Source organism: Cricetulus griseus, assembly GCF_003668045.3.
Source record: "Cricetulus griseus strain 17A/GY chromosome 1 unlocalized genomic scaffold, alternate assembly CriGri-PICRH-1.0 chr1_1, whole genome shotgun sequence".
NCBI classification, from domain to species: Eukaryota; Metazoa; Chordata; class Mammalia; order Rodentia; family Cricetidae; genus Cricetulus; species Cricetulus griseus.
Window position 1 is genome coordinate 33,415,480 of NW_023276807.1, and position 24,905 is coordinate 33,440,384.

At 36.2% G+C, this 24,905-nt stretch overlaps 1 protein-coding gene across 2 annotated transcripts in view; it reads right to left on the minus strand.

Annotated features, from left to right (window-relative positions):
• The window catches only part of Vegfc (vascular endothelial growth factor C), a 95,130-nt gene that overhangs the window by 53,633 nt on the left and 16,592 nt on the right, over window positions 1-24,905 (minus strand). Inside the window, exon 1 of one of the 2 annotated variants that reach the window (XM_027391045.2) lies at window positions 38-117. The exons of the other annotated variant lie outside the window; for it this stretch is intronic. The gene's annotated coding sequence lies outside the window, so the exon portion shown is untranslated. Of the gene's footprint in view, window positions 1-37; window positions 118-24,905 lie in introns of those variants that run through there. 2 annotated transcript variants of the gene reach the window in all.

Here is a 24,905-nt window from a genome sequence, read left to right on the forward strand (position 1 = left end):
CTGAATTACCACTCATTGGTTGAAACAAGGGACTTACCAATCAAGGATGAATAGCAAGTACTCAACAAATGTCTGCATGTATTTAGTGATCACCCTATTAATTAATTGATGAGATTGAAAAGAGTTGTTCAAATCTGAGTAAAGAAAAAAAGGACAAGAAATAATGAAAAGGGGAAATCAACCTAAAGAATACTTCACATTCAAAATTTGCAATGCTGTCATCCAATATTTCCTTCATATTCTATTGTCTTTGTCACCTGAATATCTACATACTTGTTTTCAGTCTATGACCTCCGGTTGGTTTGTTTGCTTTTCTATTAAACCATTGTTTTCTAGTAACATTATATAACATATGGAGAGTTGTGTTCAATTGACTTTAAGGCCTAACATTGGAGCAAGAAAAAAAATAGTGCTTGTGCTAATTCCAAGTGATTTAATTGTTAGAATAATGACTTGGCTTATGTAAATCACTTCAGTGCCCTAGGCAGTGGCAGCTGTGTAATGTGTAGTGATGAAGATTGCATTGGGAGATTGCACAGGCACATTAAAGCTGGAGAAATCCGGGCTGGAGAGTCCACTTTGGAGCTTGATTTATCTGCTATGGTTATCTTTAGTATCACAGCCATTGGGAAACTGCCCAAAGCTACGGAAATATGCTGTGTATGTGGTGCCTCAGACCCTTAGTTCCTAATTTAAAGCTAATAGAGTACATGGTGTTCTATACAATCTACAATATATATTATGCGGTGGCTAATAAAAAAAAAGATAAAGTGTAACCTTTGCTTGAAAAGCTATTTAATGCATGTTATAAATTAAAATGTTTGTTTTGAGTATTGCTGGTGGATTGTTCATTAGAACAAAAATAATCTGAACTGAAACCAAGATCTACATAAAAGAAGGAAAAGCAAGTTGTATCTATCCATGCTCTGCAGTGCCTTGGCATTTGCTGTGTTTTGAAAGAAACGCTGAATGGTACACCATTAAAAACAATTATTTCCATTCACTTCTTTCTTTTCCACTTTCATCTGCATGGTACCTAAGTGTATGACTTAGGAGGGATATCAAGGGTTGGGAATTACATTCCTAAGTCTTGGACATTTCTTAAAATCTATGTTCAAATAATATCAACAATCACTTTAAAACTCAGTTTCATCATGTTTAAATGTGCCTTATCACAAAAAAACTTGTGGGCCATGCTAAGGACTGAAACACATGGTACTCATAATGACAAATCACTACTGTCACCCATTTCTTTAGGAATAATTTTTAATTTGATCAGTTGTGATCAAATCTCTCTGAGATTTGCTATGTATGATTGCCCACATAAAGTGAGAGGCCAAATATTAAGTTTATCTCACGCAAAGATTACTTAGCTAGAACTGAGCCAGGTTCTAGAGACAACAGGCACACAGCATCTCCTAATATGAGACAGGAGTGATGCTAGCAATGGAGGTGAGTCAAGCTCCAAAGGGGGAGGGGCACCAGTGAGTGCTGACTCAGTGGCACAGGAAGATTTGGTCACTAAAAGCCAGATATACTCAACAAAAGAGCAATCGAAGGAAGCCAGGAGAGTAACAGGTTAGATGGAAACAGCAAAGATAGACAGGGCAACTCTGCTCAGCATTCTCCATGTACATTCAAGGGTGGGTTTCCCTAGAGGTGCTGTTCTCCTTGAAATGATTGAAAGCAGAGCAGACAATCGAAGTTTGCTTTTCAAAATATCCATTTTTATGTTGATAATACACAGCATTCAAAACATTTGGGACAAAAAAATCCCTAATGAAGTGTGTGGCTACAAATTTGGTGTTTTATAGATAGACCCCTCTAAACATGTCTGATGATATAGATTGCAAACAACTAGCTTAAGACTCCCAGGTGAAAATCAAAACATGTGTATCTATTTTTATACATGGAATGATGAATATATTAAGAAGACATTTAAAATGTATGCTATTTATTGAGTTTTATTTATTCTACATTTATTTACTCTACAAACTAAAGAAATATAACATTTCTAAATTCTTTATAATACTCTCAATAAAGTAATTGTGGAATAAACACCATCTAACCTATGGTCACAAATCTCCATCCTACACTTAATTTTGGTTATAATTAAGTTCACACAAAGGCATCCAATTTTTGATTTCCAAAAGCTCTAGACTCCATTCTAAAAAGGGAAGGTAGCTACAGTTATGGAATTGTAACTGGTTGACACAGCATTTTGTTTGTTTGGTTCAGCCATGTCTGGACTGATTTTGTTTTGGTACTAGCTACTGAACTCGTGGCTTTGCTTCATAGTGAGCATGTGCTGATTCTAACCTATAGCGCCATTCTGTTACTGTACTTCAAGGGTTATCATCACAGATTCTCAAATAAACTACCTAATTCAAAGCTTTTCATGCTTCCAGCATTAATAAAATTTAAATGTAGTAAAAAAAATCCCATTCTGAGAATGAAATATCTCCTGCGTTGTCAATGTTTGACTGCAATTAATCTTTCACATTCCTTCCTGAAAATCTGCTGATTGACTATGAAGTCACTGGCCGTGAAATTATGTTTATAAAGGCAATTGGGGCTTATTATCATGTGCAATGATCTGGGTTCAATCACTGGCACCAAAAAAACAAAAGAAATCAAACAAACAAAAAACCACCAAAGTCAATCGAATTGTTCATCAGCTGCCACTTCATAAACATAATGTATTGTTAATGGGGCCTTGGGCAAATGAAGCTTACGTTAGGATGTAAGGCTGATCAGAGCATCTGGAGAAGCCTGGACAGCTTGCACACATTTGAAGAAGGAAAACACATGATTTTCTTAAAAGTCTTGCAATGCTCATGACTAAAATTTCCTTATGACATGAGAATACTCTTCCCTAAATGAACATCAAAAAAAGAATATTGATTGCATTCTTTTGGAAACTCTAGGTCTAAATGAGGGGCAATATAACAGACTACATGTGTGAAGTCTGATAACAAGCCCCTGGGGCCTAGGGCCAAGCTATAGTGTTCAGCAGCGGATTCTGCCAGCAACCAGATGTAATTTTAAAATTACACATGTAATTTTCAGGGCTGGAGAGATGGCTCAGTGGTTAAGAACATTACAAATGCAATTTTCATCTTTAGAGAAATGAACATTTTTTTCTTGACCAGGATCAAGGCTGCTTATCAATACAGGATTATTCTATGTACTTGAAGCTAGAGAATATCAGAAAACATAAGATGAACCTGAAGTTTAAAGAGAAGTTAAATTCTGAATAAGTTTCTAAGTTATAACAAACTCTCTTCCATGATGTTTTTCCTCTAGAGTCTACACTATCCATACTATCTTACATTATTTGTACAATTCCAGAATTCCCTTTTATCTGGAGTTGTAGTGCGCCCCTGGATAACATCTGAGTGGACAGTTTCTGACAAACTTCCACCACCAACCTGATGAAACAAATTGCAGACTAAAACAATGACAGAAGGCCCTGAGTCATAAACTAGTCACTTATCCTTATTGATATCTGAATGTCACTGTTTCCTTAGGACTGAAGACATTTTATCTTTTCTGTTATGACTCACCCAATTGCCCAACTACTTGCCTGCATAACCACTACTACCACTTTCATTATAACAGTCACTCCAAAGCCTTTGTTGAAAGTGAACACACGCCCAAATACATGTTGTTTAAAATATATAAATCCAGGTCCCTCTCTTTTAACTCTGACTTATGTCCTTGTAATTTGGTGGGCAAGCATTCCATGTGACAAGAGTCTCTACAACATTCTTCATGAAGTGCACTCTACCCAAATCTGCCAAGAACTATGGGGCTATTTGTGAGCTCTGCTGCCAGCCTAGGAAGATGTTAGATCTAATTCCAGGGACATTCATGATAATTATATTCTCAATAAATGTGTGCACAACATAAATGACCTTGTTTACCAAACACAAGAAATAGAGTGGAAAGACTTACAGATTCATCACAAGCCATAACATATGAGGTCCTGCTCAAGCTGTGCCATGACCCGCTTGGGTATGACCTAGGCCCTTGACTAACACAGTATGGCATTCAGTTGCAATTGCTGTATTTAAGACAAGAGGACAACAGCTACAAGTCAGGCTGCCTAATGTGTTGTTAATGGCACTGTAAATACACATGCAGCATGTAAAATATAAACAAAAGATGTAACATCTTGCATGCATTTATTGTGTTGACCTGCAGAAGACACATTTTCAATTACTCAGTTTATACTATCAGAGCCAGTGTACAAAGACAGAACTTTGGTTCAACATAAGAAATGTTTTCCTGTGGTGCAGTACTTTCTAATCTGGGAGTTTCTGGGAATGTAATGTAGAGGGGTGAGATCAACATAACAGAAGATAAGTAACTTGTGAGAGATGGTAAGAAAGGTATCTGGCAGGTGAATTTCTATTTATTAGTGTCTTGGTTTTTTTTCACCATTTAAATGTGACAAGCAGAGTGTACAAAAATATCTTCTGAGTGTTTTTGATGTGCTACCCATTCTCTGCCTATACTCTGTCAAGAGGAAGGAAAATTAATCCATACCAGGTTATTAATGTCTGTCTTTTGGGAAACTCTCCATTTACTAAGAGAAACACAAGCTACATTAATACCAGGATGTGAGAATCAAAGGAGGTAGGGGGTGAGTGGGAAAGAGGTGGCTGAGGAAGGCACAAAGAGGAAAAAAATGGAGTAATGTGCTGAGGTCTAGAACACCAGGAGCCTCCCAAAACAGATTTTACGTCATTTTTATTATCTTCCTGTACTGTAACATACATGAGAAAAAATAATCCTTACCAAATATATTTCTAAAATGTAACCCTCCTCTTCATAATCCTCATATCATCTTGTTTGAGTCCATTATATTTTGGAACATTGTACCAGTTAATTATGGGATATATGTAAAACCCAGATACTGAATAACATTTGGGTGGTTAATCCTATGAATTCCAGGGTAAGGTAAATAACCATGAGGAAGCTGGTTGTCAGATTAAAATTCCCAGTATAAGAGAAGTCAGATGAACCACCATTGAAATTCTAAGCAATCACAGAAATTATCAAAGGTCACCATGCATTAGATAATCATGGAAACTCACAAAAGGAAAGCAGACACCAGATGCTGAAGAAACTCTTGTTTGCTGAGTTTATTAACCAGATGCAGAAACTAACTTACTGCTTGAGTGCCTAGATACCACAGAGATATGCACTTTACAAAAATGCAGATAGGGAGATAAAAAGCCTCACTTGACTATGCATAATGCCACGTGAGAGTGCACATTGAGCAAGTTGTGGGGTTCTGCTTCATGTTTCCATTTACATAATTCAAAGCTTTGACATTACTGGGCGTTGGTGGCGCATGCCTTTAATCCCAGTACTCGGGAGGCAGAGGTAGGTGAATCTCTGTGAGTTCGAGGCCAGCCTGGTCCCAAGAGTGAGTGCCAGGATAGGCTCCAAAGCTACACAGAGAAACCCTGTCTCGAAAAACCAAAAAAAAAAAAAAAAAAAAAAAGCTTTGACATCATGGAAATGTATCATGGGATCATATCCTGTTACATCATGCATAAGGGCTAGCAATGTGTTTATATAAACATTGGAAACAGAAGCATGGGGAAATGAGATGCACTTATAGGCAAATCAAGATAGATGCTGAAGTTACGAGCTGAGAATGTTCTTATTCAGTAGGGCTGTGTATAGAAAATGAATTAATTAGAATTATTTGCTGATATCAGTGTTTTTTGAATAATTAAGAACAGCATAATAAAGGCAGAAGTAAATGAGCTAAAAATGAATATGCCATTTTTAAAGAAACACCACAGTCAATCTTCATTCAAAAACGTAAAGACTGTGATTGCAAACCCAGTGTCCAAAGTGAAGATTAGATGCCTTAAGTTTGTCATATACGTAATAATCAAGGTATGTTTCATTAAACAGATTTTAGAAGGAAGCAGTTTGGGCTTTGCAATAATTATTTGCTTTGATAAATCTTGAAATTAGACTAATATTTAAGATTTATATTTGTATTTTGTATGGATATGTGGATTCGTGTAAGCCATGTATGCAAATGTCTATAGAGGCCAGGAAAGCTCATCCAATCCTGGAAGTAGGATTGTAGGCAGTTGTGAGTTGTTCAGTGTCAGTCCTGGAAGTAACTTTGGTCTTCTGTAAATTCTCTTAACTGCTGAGTCATCTGTCTAGTCTAGACTGATATTTTTTTAAAAAAAAAACTGCAACATAAATAAAAAGTAATGTACTAAATAAACTGAAATTGGCAAAGCCATTTAAGATATGTACAGGGTCATTTAATGTGCGTATAAGAACTCCTATTCAAAAATTTTTTCTCAGAACTTATGGAAAATTGCAATAGATCATCAAACAATGTATAGTTACTGAGAGATTAAAAACACCAGGTGTGTGTGTGTGTGTGTGTGTGTGTGTGAGAGAGAGAGAGAGAGAGAGAGAGAGAGAGATGTATGCATATATTGAAATGATCGTATGCATGCATGTGCATGAGGGGATACATGATTATGCATGTATGTACATGAGGAGGCCAGAGGTTAACACTCCATTCTTTGGCATTTGTTCTCCACTTCACATTTTGAGATGAGGTTGTTTCTCGCTGAACCAGATCTCACTGATTGGGTAGACTGTCTGACCCATAAGCTCTAGAGATCTACCAGGCCCTATCTTCCCCCAAGCCTAAATGCTAGGGTTACAGACCATGCACTATACCCATTATTTGCATGGAGACAGGGGATTTGAACTCACTCCTGTCTCCAAGCTTGGACAGCAAGCATTTTACCTACAAACCCATCTCACCAACCCCAAAACTATGTGTTCTTAAGTTCTAAATTTGAACTTTCTGTTCTGAAAAAAAAATGAGATGTGAAATAAATACATTTTCCAGAAGAGAAAATAAACCAAAGTACAGAAAAAAATATTAATCAAATTAACTAATTCCTATTAAAAGCCATGATGATAAAGGAGGTACATATTAAAGTTTATATGACACTCTAGCACATCAGTAATTATAATAAAATAACTTTATCATACATTGAAGACAAAGTTATTCAAGGTTTGTTCTAAACTAAATGGCAATATAAAGAATGACACATAAGACAAAATTACATTCACTTTGAAATACAAAAATTAATATAAATAAACTATATAAAATAACTACTTAGGAAGTTATTGTAACACCATTAATACCATCAAAAAATTTAGTACATAATGTATAATGCACAATATTGTAGCCATGGCTACACTCTATAATAAGAAATCATTTCAGAAACCAACCTAATATTATTGTTTCAAAATAGAAAAGGAATATATATATATATATACTTCTCATTGTGGTGCACACCTTTAATACCAGCACTTAGGAGATGGAGGCAGGTGAATCTCTATGAGTTCAAGGCCACCGTGGTCTACTGAGAGAGTTCCAGAACAGCCAAGACTGTTAAAAGAGAAACCCTGCCTCAAAAAAACACACACAAAAGAAGAAAAAAAAGCGAATTTTAACAGATGTTTTACAATTATTAGTAGGTAAATTGATTAAAGAACTCCTTAAAAACAAACATTCTGTTTCATATGGAAACACAAAAATGTTCACTATAGCAATAATTGAATAGGTAAAATTTTGACTCAACCTGAATATCTGTCTACCAGAGAACATTCAATCATGGATTTTACAAGTGATTTCTATATATTCAGAAAAATTATTGATATCAATAGTGTTTGTTTTCTAAAGTAAATCACCAACCATCCCCCCAACACACACACACATACACACACACACACACACCATATTGAAGACTGTATGTATGATATGAGAAAATCCAGAAACATGAAGGATCCAAACATATGTGGTAAAACTACAAACACTTCCTTTGAGTGAAAGCTCTGAATCTGGAATCCTGGCCATGGTGAAGCAGGGAAAAGAGATCCATACAGAGCTCTTCAGAAGTCTGCAATTTTACCTCCCATGTGTTTTTCTTTAACATGCACACACGCACACACACACACACACACACACACACACACACACACACACACACACACACACGAAGAAGATTGTTCTGAATATCCTTGAAGTCTGGGTGTATGAATACACAATTATTTTTAAGTGTGTATGTGTGTGTATGGTGTGTATGTATGTATATGAATTCATGCCCAAATGTATAAGCCTTGTTATCATATATATATGTGATATATATGTATATAGTGGTATACACACACACACACACACACACACACACACACAGAGAGAGAGAGAGAGAGAGAGAGAGAGAGAGAGAGAGAGAGAGAGACATAAAGCAAGGTGTAAGGAATTTCATTGACCATGAAGATTTTGACCTATTCTACATTTGGGTATGTCACAAAAGATAAACAAACAGGTGGATAAATATCACACCTCATATATATGTGTCTACAAAATAGGCAAAATATAAAATAACTACCCAAACATTAGCAATATGACTAAAATTCCATATTCAATTATGTTTAAATCTTGACCTCTACTTTCCTTGTCATGGTTACTTCATTATTCTCAATACTAGAAATAAACCTCCAATAAAACCCTTCCTCTAATTTTCATAAAATCCCAACTACCACTATATTATTAGGAAAAACATCCTAAGGGGGGGGTAAAAAAATCCTAAAATCAATTGTGTTGTATTTTTGTATATGAAATAAAGTACTTATTAAAAATAAAAAATAAAATGAACCCTTCATCTAATAAAAATGTCAAACTTAAGACACAAATATGCTATTTTCTCTGCATAGCAAGGGTTCTTTTCACACTTTACTCGGAAGCATCATTTGCCCGCAGGACTGAAAGAAAAAAGAAGGATGCCACCGAGACTTAACTTCCAAATCCATCAGCCATGCCATTTGCTTGCACGGCTGGTCACTGTTAGAAATGTTTTCTTGTTTGTAAAATAATAACAATGTCCATGTCCTGATATTATTTTGAGGACAATGGTACAATGTAAGGCACACTCTTTGTTCATTTGTGCTTACTTATAGCTTACTGATGAAAATACACTCATGGAAATTGGTCCAAGACAGATTGTGAGAACTGCAAGCAATGAACTGAGATCCTTAAGAAGAACATGCTTTGCTATTTCCATCCCTGTTTCTGATACTTCTAGCCTGACCCCACTGGGTTATAACAGTGGTATTCCTACCGGCTGAATGCTGGCTATGCTGTTGGAAATTAAATAGCAAGCTGTGTACTGTTGTTCTGTTTGGGGCTGACTTTGGGAAGGGACAGGAAATGGCAGTGGGTGTCAAGAATGAGCTAGAGTCTGTGCTATAAAACAATGAGCAGCGATGCTGCATGCCTGGGGCTTAAGAAGAGAGAAACACCTTATGGAATTCATTAGCTGTGTGGATTCCTCAGCCATGACTCTGTGGCAGGCTGGAAGACTGCTGCAAAGTTGTCAGCAGGCAAGTCTTTTGGTCACTGCAATCTAGGGTGACCCTTTCATCAGAGATCACTGGTTCTTTTCTGTAGATCAAAGGAAACTTTGCTTACCTTAAGATAGATGCAAAGAGAAGAAAACACACAGCACACTTTTACCAACATTTTAAAGCAAAGCTAGAATTCAGTCTTCTAATTCTTCCAAAGTGAAAAATGGTTCTGCATGTGACATCACTGTATTCACTCCCACATAAATATTGATGGCTTATATGCTGTTAATACATGCAGGTAGTCTGATTTACAAATACTCAGATTAGAATTATATAGCTTATTTTCTATCTTTTGAACATTTGATTATGGGGATGACTTCCACAACTCTCATTGTCTGAGAGACAAACAAGATTGCATGCACTGCTTTGGCATCTGCAACGTATTTTAATATGAACTATGCAAATGAATACAACAAACTTCGAAAAGAAAAGTTGCTGTCATCATATTCCTGATGATGAACTTAAAACTAAGAAAAATTTAAAACTATCTCAGATCTAATGGAGAGTAACTGGAAGGAATTCTAATCCACGGTTGCTTACTTACATTTCAAATCCCTTCATATAGCTTAGGGACTACAATTCTTTATACTGTTTCCACTTGAGGAGAGAAGACTTTATATCTCTGTGTTTGATTAGGAAAAATAATAGTTTCCTGTTGTTGCTAGAATAAATTACACAAGGAGAGTTGTTTAAAATAACACAGATGAATTATGTTACAAAGTAGAGGTAAGAAATTAAAAATGATTCTTTTGCAGCCAAGATGTCAATGGGGCCTTTACTGAGGGTCTACAGATGGATCAAATCTTGCCTTTCCAATATCAAGAAACTGTCCACACCACTTGGCTCATGGCCTTGCTGCCTTCTGGGCCAGCTATGATCAGAGGAGTCTGCTCCATTGCATCTCTCTGAAACAGACTCCCTACCTTCTGTATTGCACTTAGAAGGACCCAACATTATTACACTGGGCCCACCCAGAGGTAACAGGAGAAGAGGGTAGAGGGTTAGGTCAAAATTAGCAGATAAAAGAAGACATTAGCCAACTATAAAGTCAAGAAACCTCCCTGACCAAGCCAACATGCATGGGACATGTGAGAGAAAAGCCAGCACTAAGCAAATGACCCATAAAATATTACAACCCTCTCTACTTGAGCCACTGAGCTTCTGATCTTTCGCCCAGTTCTGACCCATTTCCTTTCTTGGGAATGCTTTCTTTCCTAATAGCATGTCTCTCCTTACCACTATCCATATATCCATATTCTTGCTCCAGGACAAAAGAACGTGAAAATTCCATAAGGTACTCATTGCATTCCATTACGCACCTATGACACAGATCACAGTCTTCTCATCTCAAGAATCTCTGCTTAGCAATATCTGCTAATGCACAGAAGTATTGTCATGTAGGAATTCATTCATTATCTCATTCATAGGACATGCTCATCTTCACGGGTCATCATTTAGTATAATACTAAATAATTTAGGTTTGAATTATCAGAAATCTCTAAGTAAGCCAGGTATGGTGGTGCACACCTTTAATCCCAGCACTGGAGATCTCTGTGAGTTCAAGTCATGTTGGTCTACATGGTGACTTACATGACAGCCAGGCTATGGAGAGAGACCCCATCTCAAAACAAGCAAATGAAATCTGTCATTGTGTGACAAGGGTAAATAAGTTAGAGAAATATAGAAAGGTTTAATGTCTTACTGATACATCCTGAAGAGGAGTGTTATGACTTTAACTAAGTGTGGGGTGCATGCCTATAACATAAGCACTTGGTAACCTGGAAGATTATGAGTACCACAACAGCTTAGGTTACATAGCAACAACGTGTGTGTGTGTGTGTGTGTGTGTGTGTGTGTGTGTGTGTGTGTGTGTGTGTGTGTGTAGAACTTTCTATAGTGCACATACAACCATACAATTCCTAATATAGATTGCCTTATTGTTTATATCAATGTATACATTCACATAGAAACCAGTTTACTTAGAATCATGTCTATAGTCTATTGCTACTGTTGAATTTAAGTACCTCATATATTTGACGATTTGCACTTAACTACCTTCATCTGCTGTTCCTAATCCATACAGATTATCACACAAATGAGTAATTAAAAATTAAGAAGCTGCCTTCCATAATATGTTCATGTCCTGTTAATTTCAGCCAATTCTACTCTAACTTCCATCATCAGCATCTGCATTTTGTTGCTTAAGTGTCTCTCTTACTGCCAAAACTCATAATAACCACTTAAGGTAGGATGGACATTTTGGGTGTTAAAGCCCCTAAAAGAGCCCCTGACTGTTCATGCAATGAACTAGCAAGAACTGGTGAGTAAACTTACATACTTCAGTCCCATCGCTGTCAGTTGGGATCACCTGGGCACATGTTCTACACCGTCTTCCAGAGGTCCCCCACAGAATTAAGTTTCAGGTTCCCTTAGTGGCAATCCTCTCCTATTCTGTTCCAATTTGTCATTTCCTTACCAGCTACCCTTGAATCCCTCCCCCAGGAAACTCTTCCTTCAAATATGTCTCAAAATTTACTTCTAGGAAAAGAATTAAACTAAGTTAATCACAAATATTTATAGATAGCTCCATGACTGATTGATATGCTATGCAATCTCTGAATGGTAATACATGCCTATGTGGTCAGATTTTCTCCCATTTGTCTTTACTTGTTTGTTTTGTTTTGAGATAGTCTATTGAACCCAGGCCCTGTCTTGGTCTGTGGACTCTCTTTTCCTTCTGCCTCCCCATTGATGAGGTTGCTGGCATGTGCCACCATGTCTATCATTGGCTCTAAAGAGAAAAAATGGCTCTTTTGTGGAGCTCAGTATACCTAAGGCCTTGAACATGCTGGCAAGTATGTTATTCAGAAACTCATATTGTCTTAGTCCATTTTTGATGATGCTGAAATCTACTTGACTGTGACTAATCTACAAAGAGCAGATATTTATTTAACACATAGTTTTGAAGGTTAAAAGTCAAAGATTAGAAACTACACCAAGGGGTGTCTTTTGAAGGCCTTCTCAGTAAGACACCAAATGTGGCAGGCGGTGTCTACATGGCAAAGAGTTCAAATGGTGAAATAGGAAGAAGAGTGAGGAACCAGCTTCACTATATTCTAGTGCAGCCTGTTCCTATGGAAACTTAGACATCCTCTGAGAACCATACTAGCCCCTTCCAAGATTATCACCTAAGATAATCATCCCTCAGGGTTTAACAGTTCTGAGATCAAATTCTGACTGTGACATGACACCATATAACCCTAGACAAATTCCTGACTTTTAAAATCTATTAAATCATAATAATGACATGTTTATAATAGTATCCCAAGATCGTATAAAAGTTTGCTATTGAATAACAAAAACTAAATGTTTATAGAGATTTGTGTGTGTCATCAATGACTTTAATCTGTGAGTGGCATGTGCCAGTAATCCCAGCAAATTCAGGAGGGTTGAAAGTGGAAAGCAGAGGTTACTCAACAAGCTTCAGATCAAGCTCAATTATACAGAAAGACCCTGTCTCAAAAAAAAAAAAAAAAAGAAAGTGATTTAAAAAAAGGGAAGGGGAAAATAGATTCCATTCTCAAATGTGAGCAGTCAGCTACATACAACTATAAATAAGATCCGAGAGAGAGAGAGAGAGAGAGGGAGAGAGAGAGAGAGAGAGAGAGTCGATTAGAAAATATGCAAATAAAGAAATAATCAAAATGGTTCTGAAAACAGAGAACAAGAAAGTATACCCTTCCCCCTCTTCCGGCCAGGAATTGGCATTGAAGCTAGAACATCAACAAAAAGCAGATCCAGCAATGCTCATCTACAGAAGAACATTCCAAGCTCTCAGAAAAGAATGCAATTACAAAAGAGACAGAAAGAAAAATTGCAATCTTCTGAAAATGGTGTATGTGGCAGCATGGTGGGAGTAAAAGTCACAGAAGTTCTTAGTGGTCAAAGCAGGATGCGCTGCAATATCCTCCATGGTAGCGTATATCTAGGGATGTTGTTACTTCATAATTAGAGAAACATTCTGTTTTCTGTGGACAGATTAGACTTGAAGATACAAAGGAAGGAAGGGGAAAAAATGACCAGTTAGTTTTTTTCTGCAACCATGACATCAGGGCAGGGCATAATACCAGTCCAGTCTAGGACCATAGACAGCTGAAATGCATGGAATACATGAATTTAAGATACATTTTACAGAAAGACAAAAGCTGATTTCCTGATAGATCACCCCAAGGTTTAAAGTAATAACATTAAATGAAAAAAATCAAAGATTTTCCTAAGTTCATTTTAATTACACACATATCCTCCACGTCTGGCACATAGAAATCACCCAGTAAATGAAATGGTAACCGTTGTGAACAGAAAGATAATTAAAATACAGTCAAGTTAACTGAGAAAACAGGGTGACTGTATGTTGATGGGCAGCAAAATAAGCTAATGAATAAAACAATTATTTCTTCACATGCTTTTTTTTCTCCATGAGGATATCCATAATCTAGATTCATCTAACGAGGTTGTTAATGTTAAATCTATTAAAAGCCAGCTGGGTGGTGATGGCACATGCCTAGGCGGATCTCTGAGTCTTCAGCCAGCATGGTCTACAGAGAAAATTCCAGAACAGCTAGGGCTGCACAGGGAAACCACGTCTTCCAAAAACAAAACAAACAAACAAACAAAAATCCACAAGAAGTCACATGTATTATACTAGCCCTCAATGCAATGCATGTTAAATGTGAGCTGAATAGGTAATAATGACTATGAAAGTTAGAAATGTGAGATCCCAGGATCTATGGTTATATGACTACAGATAATATTTATTCCACAAGGCACTCAATTAAAACCAACATTGATCTGTTAACAACTATGACAAATAGGCACAATTTGTATACAATTGTATACACTCAAAAGCAGTGTATACACTCCAATGAAAAAACATTGGTTCAACCATAAGCATCTGAATTCTAATGTAAATTCTAAAGTATGCCTTAGAGAGGTTAATGAATGCAAAATGTTTCCCTCAATATACACAAACACATATAGTACATATTCATTAGTAACATTCCCCATTATTTCTCATCTTTCGATCAACTTTTAAATGATCTCTTTCTTATTCTGAATTTATTTTCTGCTGCCTTTCTTCATAGCTTCCTCAAGTTTAAAGTTTTCACATTTCCTTACCATGTATTTATTCCTATTTTTGATAGCAGCAGGGCTCTTTAAATATCATGGAACTATCACTAACCTAATGATTTGGCACCATTATATTCTTTGTTAGGACAACTTACAGTCTGGAAGTTTATAGAGTCAACATCTTTTAGGAAAATAGTGTCTCTACTTATCCTTTTTTTCCATATTGGCGAATGCAAAATCTCATTGAAATTTTCCTGTGTTTCATACCCTGAAATGATGTAGACTAAATCTCAACATTCTCTTTGGTAAACATCAATTCAATAAGATATTCTTGTTTGTTTGTTTCAACATTCTAGACAAAAACATTCACTCACACGGAATGTAGAGAATGCACAAGTGTGTCATTAATGGATAGAAACTAATAACACATGATTACATAGCTGAAGGCTCATTTTAACAAACAAATCTGTTAACTGTCTCTCATTTTCTTTATAGCTTTTACTCTAATCATCCTGAATTCTGGTGCACCTTATTGCCTTGCTGCTGGACCAAATGAACAATAGATTTTTAACATACTTTGTAGCATTAAAATTGTATTTAGATGAACAAGTATCAAGCATCAATCAGAGCAGACAGTCCTGAGCACCAGAGCATGCACACTTTCAGTCTTAGCAGCTGGCACTAGAAAACGTCCATGCTGACAAAAACTAAATTAAATGTGATTATCCATCTTGATCCATGTCGTGAAGCATAGAAAGTGCATTTGTCAGTAAACTCCCAACTCAACATCATTTTGGACTTGGTGCTTTCCTTGGCTGGGTAATTTGTTCCTGGGAAATACATTTCTTTTCCAAATCTATTTGTTACTAACTATACTTTAAAACTTATATGCAAAGACTGAACTCTTTCTGTAATGGCCACTTCTTAGCCTGTGTAGTATTCAAATACTAGACCTTTGCTATCTGTGCTGTCAAATATTTTTCTCTCGGAATTCTCAGGTTCAAGCACTTTTCTCCATGGCCACTATCAATGATCATTCTTAGAAGCTAACCAAGCTTTCTCTAATCATTCTTCTTCAATTAATACTTGTTCAGCTCTTTATAGACTCCAGATCTCATCTCACCTTGAACAAGCCCAATAATAACACAGCTAAGGGGCTGGGCAATGGCTCTGTCAGTGAAGCACTTGGGCCCAAACAAAACCACTTGAATTCAGATCCCCAGCACCTGCATGAAAAGCTGGACACAGCACTTGCCTGTAATCACAGTGCAGAAAATGCAGAGACAGCATGAACCCTGAGGCTCACTGGCCAGTCAGTCTATCCAATCTATCCATTCAGATATCCAGTCTAAGGAGAAAATGTGGACAGCAATTTGAAGAAGATACCCAATATTAACCTTTGGCTTTTGGCTTCCAAAGGTATGGATAACTGGATGGACACACACACACACACACACACACACACACACACACACACACCTGCACACAAACACCCACCCACCCTGCACCCCCACCTATCCACCCTCCCACTCCCCAACTCCCACAAACCAGAGTTGCAATGACTCATCTATATATCAACTATCATTGAATTACATTTAAATGCCTCTAGAGAATTTCCTATTGAAAGGAATAGGACTTATGCTAAGAAATGAACCCAGTTATCTACCTTAAGGAAGAAAGCTAGTGAAAAAGTCTAAAATTCACGGCTGAATAAAAACAGTTATAATTACACATGAAACTTATCTATTTCCTGCAGCAAAATCTCAAAGCTATACATTGTAGTAGAGTGTAGTGTTGTGAGAATAAATAGCCTTTATTTATTAGATAATTAGAAGAAATGAGAAATCATCTGTATAGAAATTCTTGGATTTAATCCATTAGTTCATGTACTTATGAAGCACTTGTTCCAAAGACGTCATTTAGCTCCAATGGCTTCCTTACCATAGTGGACCATGAGCTTAAATGAGTCATTCTTCCCTTAGTTTCTTCTACTTTGTACTTCATCAAAACTACAAGAAATTAAATACTATTAATATAAATAGTAATTAGTTTATTTAGTAAATGAGACTTGCAGCATTTATATAGGACTAGAATGAAAATTTTCGGTGTTTGAGATGTTACCAACAGTCAGATAAGAGGTATTCTCGGAGGCATGGAGAGTACATATGATGAGAGAGTAAGCTTGCTTGATACTAATATGAATCAAAATAAAGAACATGAAAATGGTTATTATTTGAACTGAAAAATAAGGGGGAAAAGTGTGTCTAAGTACATGTATGTAGGATTAGATGGAATGAAGTCAAGCAAAAATCTTTTTGACAATTTTAAATATATTTTCATCTGTGCCAGAGTGTTGAGAATACCCAAACTGGACTTTCAAAACCATAAAGAATTCACAGTACCTTAAACTTTTGTCTCTAAGTGTATCTACTAAATGACAACTCAAAATCAACAAACCAGGCAGAACTAGCAAGAGCTCCAGAATACACTCTGTGGCATGTTGTGATGGAACTGAAGTGACCTATTTTCACCTTAGCTATCATAGGCTATACTGTTTCATTCAGTGATCTATTGTAGTGAATAGACACCATGGCCATGGCAACTCTTATAAAAGAAAGCATTTAATTAGGGTGGGCTTAAAATTTCAGAGGTTTAGTCTATTATCATGGTGAGGAGCAAGGCATCATGAAGGCAGAAATGATGCTGAACAGGGAGCTGAGAGTTCTACATCTGGATTTACAAGCAGCAGGAAGTGACAGTGTCACACCGGTCAGGCTTGAGCAGCTGAGACCTCAATCCTGCCCACAGTGTCATACTTCCTCTAACAAGGCCACACCTCCTAATAGTGCCATCCACCGTAGGCCTTTAGGGCCTATTTTTTATTCAAACCCCCACATCAAGATTAGACAGAAAAGTGAGACTGCCAGACAGGCATATTTAAGGAATAGCTGTCTACAACTTTCAAATAAGAAAACTCATTAGGCTTTTTGATTCAAGGACTGCTATGAGCTTCACAGATGCAAAGGAAGGTTATCTGAAGTGTTTAACCAATAAGAGCGTGCATTCAAGTTCATGTTAAACAACAACTGGATTTATCTTGGTAATACATTAAAGATTAAATAATAAATTAGTGAATTTAAGGAAAGCACATCTTGGTTCAAGTTGTAATTGGTACAATAAAAAACACAGCCCAAATGCAAGCTACAAGGAGGTTCATTATGACAAGAGTGACACTTCGAATAGTGGGGAGAGAAGATGCTGATGCAACCAAATATGCAAATGAAAAAACTAATCTCAATCCCTTCCCCTTCCCCTGCACAAACAGGAGGCCTATAAATATTAATGTGAGAGTAAAAATAATCAGGCTTCTAGAAAGCTTTCTTCATGACACTGGGCAAACACAGTTTTTTAAGCAAAACAAAAAATCAAAGGAAATAAGAAAGAGAAAAATAGTATTAAAATTACGACACTGGCTCTAAACTTCATTGCCATCATTCCTTAAAATCTTGGTTTAAGCAGGGAGCCATCTTATGGTCTCACAGAGAACAGAATAGAAATACAATATGATTTATATTCTAAAATGATCATTGTACCTGTTTTGAGATGAATATTCTCTAGAAAGAGTAAGTATAGATCCCTTTAGACACTGAACCAAACCTTGAAGCTCAGATCTGGAGATTCTAGTACTTGGGAGAAAGTGGCAAGATCTTAGAACTATCTTCAAGTCTGAGCTAAGAGGACTAGATTGCCTGATGATTTGAACATATGATAAAAATTAAATAAAAGAAAACTGTGTGGACTTCCACTTAAACAACATAATTTGCTGCAGTTGAAAGAGGTGGAGAAAGCTGTGTGTAGAGCAAATTTGATCAAGAAGTGGGGAGTCCACTAACTTGGTTCTGAAAGTGCTAAACATGTTAGAGTGTCAACCTCAAATAAGAAATTGATTATATTCTAAAGTTAAGAAGGTAGAGTGAAACAAAGATGGAGAACTCAGAAAAATTTATAAAGTGAGAACAAGATAAGTCACTGACAGTGAGTAGAGGTTTAAATAAACTAATCAAAAAATGAATAAAGTGGATATGTAATACAGATATTTCCATATCAATAATTTGAAGGGGATAGGTAGATGACTATGCCAGTGAAGTGCTTGACACACAAGTGTGAGGACCTGAGTTCAAAAACCAGTACCCAGATAAAGATGTAGCATGGTGGTATATGCACCCAACCTCAGTGCTGGGGAGTCATAGACAAAAGGATACCTAGGGCTTGATAGTTGCCACTTCTAGAAAATTGTCCCAACATCAAGATTTTTTTAAACCTATATCTCCTAAGTGTGCAGTTAACAAACACAGATAGCATTAATAAATGGGTGCTTGGATGAGCTTCAGTTTCTCCAGTGGGCCATGACAGGTGTGTAACTCATACTTAAGGACTTAACAATTTTGGCAGGCACTGGAGAATGAGCCAGTGCTTTATTGGAACTGACCACAAACATGAAAGGCTGCTTTAAATGGACTTCCTTGCTATGTGGTAAGGAGCAAGAGTTTAAGTAAAATGGCACAGCTGGTAGAACTATTTTGGGGGGTTTTGCAAACTTTAGGAGGTGGTCCCTACATGGAGGCAGTTGGTCACTGAAGGAATGTTCTTGGGATATCTTGATCCAAGATTTTCTGTCCCTCATTGTCCCTGCTTCCTGTTTGCCATGAAGTGAGCATAATAGGATCTGCCACATGTCCCCACTCACTAGCAGAATGCTCTTCTTAACCAAGGGTCAGAAACATGGAGCCTCTATTAAACCATGAGCTAAAAGTAGGGCTTTCTTGCCCTACATTTTTCCAACACATACTTTGTGACAACAATGAGAAAGGCATATATTGTTTATCTTTTCAACAAAAAGATGCATTGTTTCTTGAGTTTATAGTCAAGGAAGCTAGACTTAGTGGGCAAAAATACATAAAAAATCCTAGGTCTGATTCCAAAGTCCATGTGATTTCAACTACCCTATGCTCTCTATTAGTAGTTGAAATATAATTATTAAAGATAATAAACATGAATTATCTGGGAGTCAAATCTAGGTCCCTGTATTTAACAAAAAAAATATGCACCTAGTAACCTATAGTAAATCAATTCGATAAAGCATATTGTTATAATGCTTGGGAAGAATCTTTATTCACTAGAAATAAGTCTTTGGGCAATTTTCAAAATATCAGGCAATTATATAGAACTATAAAACAGCAATTATGAAAATTAAACTAGAGAAAATGTTCAGTCTCTTGGTTGTTAGTTGGCTTCTATCCCTTTTATTCCAATAACCTTAACGTATTTAGAAAAGCTACACCAGCAACAACCAGAGTCACTTCCCTCTGAAGCAACTGAGTGGCATCTGTAAGTATTATTACTTAAAACTAGGGATATATGTTTTTTAATAAAAAACATTTTGTTATTAAATAGTATTTTACAATATATCTGACAATTATATTTGGCTATTTAGAGACTTTCTTTTCAAATTTGGAAAGTCATTTAGGATGAAAACCAGAAAATTCTAATAGTACTGAAACTGCTATTATGGAAACAGTTTAAGATATTAGTCACCAGGATGATTTTTTAAAATATATTTAGCAGGTTTGTTTGAAAACCTATGAAGTCACTTTCACAATGTGACCTTGTATTTCCAGTGACCACAAAGATTATTGCCCTGAGACAGCAGAGCAAAATAAAGCCACAAGGTAGACATCCCAGACAGGTTATAAAAATAGCACATGGCATGTTTCAACTGTGATATTATCTACTTTTGGGGCCCTGTCTCAAAAAAGAATAACTTAACTATTTTAGAAAGCAGCACACTGGTCAGTGGTTTTTAAAGATTACAGTTTAGAGTTTAATAGACATGTGGAACTGCACCGTGGCTGGTGAACAGTGAAGTTCATGATTTTTTAGCATGTGATGAGCACCTTTATGTCCACAGAGTGGCCATTCTCACTGGACTTCACAAGGTCTCATGAGAATCATACAACATCCTGTCATTTCATACCACATGAAAATTAAAATAACCGATTAACTATGCAAGCATTGCCTCTCTTACAGCAATTACTTAGACATCGTTCAAAACAGGAATCAATGTTAAATGTAAATTCTAATGTGGACACCATCAGCCCATTTGACAGTCATATTTCAAACTTCAGATCAAAACATTAAGGGCACATAATCCAATTGTAGATGAAAATTCAAATAATGTAAACTAGTCAAGTCCTAGTAAAGAAATTAAATGGGAAAATGTTCAAAATTCAAATGTTCTTGAAGGAATAGATGTTTTCTGCTCTTGTTTAAGTGCTTTTCCATGTCCGAGTCCCATTACAATTGATAGATGGTTTATTTGGTGAAAATGGGTTTTACATATGTATGATTAAGAAGTAGAATAATGAGAGCTGGAGAGATGATGGCTCAATAGTTAAGAACATTTGTTCCTGAAGAGGCTCTGGGTTCAGTTCTCAGCACCCACATGGTGGCTAACAACTGTCTGTAACTCCAGTTCCAGAGGATCTGATGCCACCTTCTGACCTCTATGGTACCAGGCAGACATGTGGTATACATACATACATGAAAGTGAACAAAAACATTTATACACATAAAAATAAGTAAGTCTCTTTTAAAGAAATAGAATAAGGAAATAAAGAAATATGTTCCAATTTTCCGTTAACATCACAAATGAACTAAATACATTTTTAAGCTTCTGGTTTTCTTAATATACTTTGTTAGTGGGTAAATCATAGAGGTCAAGAGAGACACACATACATACTCCTGAACACACATGAAGAGTTCCAGAGTCCCACATCTGAACCAACAACACAGGAATCCACTTGAGAAAAACAAACCATTATTTGCCTCCCTGAAGAGACTGCATTGCATGTGTACCTGGGGTGTCACAGTAGTATCAAAAATGTAATCATTCACCCAGTTTGATTATTTGGCTTTTTTTGCTATAATCACATAGCATTTGTATGTAATCTAACATCAGTTGTCCCCACTTTCATACAAACACATGTAAAAACAGAGAATTCTGGCTGAAGAATGGCAGGCCTTGGACCATACAATAATTAATGGAAGGAAAGCTTCAGGGAGAATTAGCATTGGAAAATTTTCTGCTTTCATCTTCATACACAGAATATAGGAAACTGAAGGAACATGGGATGTTATTTATGTTACAGAAAACAATGTAATAACCTGATTTGATTTCATTTGGCTGAACCTACATTATTTTAGTACTTTTTGAGAGCAACAGCCTTCCCAAGATTTTCCTTTCTCTATTGCGCATCTATTTTTCATGCTCAAATCAAATTGGTGTGTTCAAATCCTCATCTGTATGAATATTTCATTTAAAAATGCTCTCTGCAAATTAGGTGTTGAATCTTTTGGACATGGATAGTAATGTTAATCTTATTCAAACCTTAGTGTTTCAGAAACATTAACCTTGTAAGTTATTCTAAAAACAATGCTTCAAGACTGTAAGCCACAAAAAGGGAAAATATCTAGGAATCAGCAACAAAATGCAACAGATACTACCAGTTTGCTATTAAACTCTATTCTCCATTTCTTCCTTACAAGGAAAGTGTTAACATGTTTGAAATCACCCATCCTTTTCTTCTCAGCCTGCATTGAAGTTAAAGATGACAAAAAGACTGTTTTGATCAAAAGTGATTTTTGAGAAATGTTTGTCTTTTTTGAAGTCCTACCCCCACACCCACCCACCACACATTGCTGCATCCATCCTTCCTTTCAATCAGCTATAATGTTACAGAAGCTATAATGTTATAAAAGTCTCTGCAGCCATAAAAGGGGAAACACAGTAAAGAAAACACACTCATGCTAGAATGAACAATTGAGAGAGAGACTGAAGTACAGAACATTGACAATATATGATGGAGAGTTCATCTGTGCTGTACTGTATCTTAGCCACCCACAGAGGTTGTTTGGTTATTGTAGAGAAATAAACTCCAATTTTCTTCAATGACTGAAATGCAGCTTTTGTGAGTACACCCAGATCTCAATTTAACTGAAAAATCTCAAAATATTTGGTAAAATCACTTAAGACTGAAATACAACTATTTTACTGTAACAATTAAAAGTTTTGTTTAGTGTCAAAGAACAGGAAGCTTGGGAAAGAAGAACAAAGAAAAAACTAGAAGCAAATTGTAAAGTTGTAGACAGACAAGGAAGAACATGATAATTGTAGCACTTGATGAAAGAAAAGCAGCAAGGATGCTGTGATTCCAGATGACCCATTAGGATGGCATTATGCTCAATAAATATTCATGTGAAATGCTAATCTTCAGAAACCCAGACATATACTTATAAAGACAACTTCATTTCAAATAAAAATAAATGGCAATTTAATATTCTTGTTGGAGCTCATTCCTTGGGGTGGGATGCCATGCTCAGTGGCAACAGGACCATGCAGGTACATGAGCTAGCATGTTGGAGCCCATTCCCCACGGTGGAATGCCATGCTCAGCAGTAAAGCATGGGAGAAGGATTGAACCTTTCCTCAATGTATTGTGCCAGAATACATTGACTCCTTATGGGAGCCCTGACCCATGGAAAGGGGTAGATTAGGGGTGGGCTGGGGGGAGGTGAGGAGGGTTGGGAGGAGGCAAGAGAGGAGGGAGAAGGGGTGGGAGGGAGAACTGTGGTTGGAATTTAAAATGAAATCAAAATAGTAAAAAAATAAAAATGGAAAAAAATTATGCTTGTGAAACTTACAATGTCCTCTGCAAATTTCTAGGGGAGAAAAAGTAGAAACCATAATCATCAGTGATACATCTTATAAAGTAGATTTATCCCACACATATTATGTACTTCTTGAATAATGTACACTCTAAGACCACTTAATTAACATCACAGAAAATGATTTCAATAGAATGAATACAAAATAAACATTCTGGTTGATCTTTTAACTTATGAAACTCAGAGGTAGTTTTAAATTTTAATTTTATACATTAGTTTTTTAAGTAATATAGAAAGGAATGTGTGATGTAGCCTACACACCAAATGGGAGAAGAAAAAAAAAAAAACACTCATCAACTGTTAGTCCATATTCAAAGTATAGACAGCATGTAAAATAAAAGAACATGAAACTAAAACGTCAATCAAAACCATTGAGAATCAGAATAAAGTGATAGATTTTGCCAGACATGCAAGCACACACCTTTAATCCCAGTGCTCGGGAGGTAGAGGCAGAGGCTGGAAGATCTGAGTTTGAGACCAGCCTGGTCTATAGAACAAGTTCCAGGAAAACCAAGGATACATAAAAAAAGTGCTGTCTTGAATTTTTTTAAGAAAATAAGATAGATTTCCCTACATATTCTCAGTAAAAATGTCATTCATTGATCTAGATTATGTTTTGAAGGGATACACCAGAACAAGTTTTAATTAACATTGCTTCCTATATGTGACTTGATTTGTATCCTGTAGATGCCAAGTAAAGATACCTTAAAAATCAATTGCTCTGAAATTGGAGAAATAATAAGGTATATGGTCTTATTTGTGGTAGAACTCTACTAGTATTTAATTGACAATATGCATCTGTGTTTTTTAGAGGTGTTACCCTATAATTTCCCCCATTTAATGTATGTTTAATCTCTGGCTTTGTGTAATCATATTATGACAGGCATTAGGACATTTTCTATATATTGCTTTAATTGGCTTATTGAACTTCTGACATCTATTGTTGAGTTGCTTTTCCATATTTCTTAGTTAACACTCCATCGTGTTTATTTTTGACAAATATTTTCTTCCAGTGTGTGCATAATTAATCTGAGTGGGGTAAACTTATGTGTAGGCATATACACACAAGCATGTTTGTGTGTGTGTGGAGGTCACAGGTCAAGCTTGTGACATATTTACTTCATTTCTATTCTGTTTAGAGATAAAACATTTAAAATTATAATGAAATACAGTTTGCTATTTTTTCTTTCATGGGTTATATCTTTCATATTATAACTAAAATACCACTGGTAAACCTAAAGTTACCCTGATCTCTTCCTTTCAGGAACTGTAGTTTTTGCCCTTTGCATTTATGTTTAAGACTCATCCACTTTGCATTAATTTTTACTGAATCTATCTATACCTACCTTTTAAATGTTGATTTCTGACATATTTTGTTAGTTTGGTTTCAATTTTTGTCTCCATATTTCTTCTAGCTTTTTTAACCTACAAAATGTTAAAAAAAACAAAAAAAAAAATCAATTGCTCCTGCTTCAGACCAGGACAAGCTATGGAGCAACTGATCTGATTTAAATAAA